At 35.6% G+C, this 1,105-nt stretch overlaps 1 non-coding gene across 1 annotated transcript; it reads right to left on the minus strand.

Moving 5' to 3' along the window:
* Positions 1-522: 522 nt before the first annotated feature.
* On the minus strand, positions 523-629 carry LOC149526770 (small nucleolar RNA R71). The gene has a single exon (XR_016351678.1). It is a non-coding gene; the product is annotated as a small nucleolar RNA R71 (small nucleolar RNA).
* Between the last annotated feature and the right edge of the window lie 476 nt (positions 630-1,105).

Below are 1,105 nucleotides of genomic sequence, written 5' to 3' on the forward strand. Positions count from 1 at the left end.
AACAACTTGAATCTTGTTCCTTTTGATTGTAAGATAGAAAGAACTTTCAGAAGACGTCAAAGGGAGAATTTGCAAGTTGCAGCTTTCAATTAGGCAATGGTTGAGGATAACAATAACAATGGCAATAATGCCATTAATCTGGTTCTTGAAGCAAATAGAGCACCGCGAGATTATGCTATTCCTTTTTTGCAAGGTTTGCACCAAAGCATTAAGAGACCTTCCATCAATGCAAATAAGTTCGAAATTAAACCAGCTTACATTCAAATGATTTAGTCTTCAATCCAATTTGGTGGGTTACCCAATGATAATCCTAGTTCTCATTTGGTAAATTTCCTAGAGATTTGTAATACCTTTAAATACAGTGGAGTAATTGATGATATTATTAGATTGAGACTCTTTCTACTTTCTCTGAGGGATAAAGCAAAGAGTTGGCTTAATTCACTGCTAAATGGGTCTATCACTACATGGGAAGACTTGGCACAAAAGTTTCTAACAAAATTTTTTTTGCCTGCAAAGATTGCAAAGATGAGGAACAATATCACCTTATTCACACAATTTGATAGTGAGTCCTTGTATGAAGCTTGGGAGAGGTTCAAAGAAGTACTGAGAAGATGTCCACATCATGGGATTCCTGATTGGTTGCAAGTTTAGACATTATACAATGGGCTGGTTAGGTCGATAAAAATCACAATTGATGCTATTGTTGGTGGGGCATTAATGAGTAAGAATGCTGTAGATACTTATAATTTGTTGGAAGAGATGACCTCAAATAATTATTAGTGGCCATCAGAAAGGTCTGGTATGAGAAAAGCTGTTTGAGCTTATGAAATTGGTGAACTTAGCACTTTAACTACTCAAGTGGCTGTATAAGTGGTTGCACTGTCCAAGAAGTTTGATACATTAAGAGTTCATGCAATTCAAAATCCATTTGTAGTTTGTAAAATATGTGGAGATGGCCATTCAAATTATCAATGTTCAAACAATTCTGAATCAGTCCAATTTGTGGGAACTTCAATAGACAGTAGAATAACCCATATTCTAATACTTATAATCCTGGTTGGAGAAACCACCTCAACTTTTCATCGAATAACAATGCAAGGCCTTC

This window comes from Theobroma umbraticum, unplaced genomic scaffold (assembly GCF_002168275.2).
Source record: "Theobroma umbraticum cultivar Fairchild unplaced genomic scaffold, ASM216827v3 scaffold_146.0, whole genome shotgun sequence".
In the NCBI taxonomy this organism is placed as follows: domain Eukaryota; kingdom Viridiplantae; phylum Streptophyta; class Magnoliopsida; order Malvales; family Malvaceae; genus Theobroma; species Theobroma umbraticum.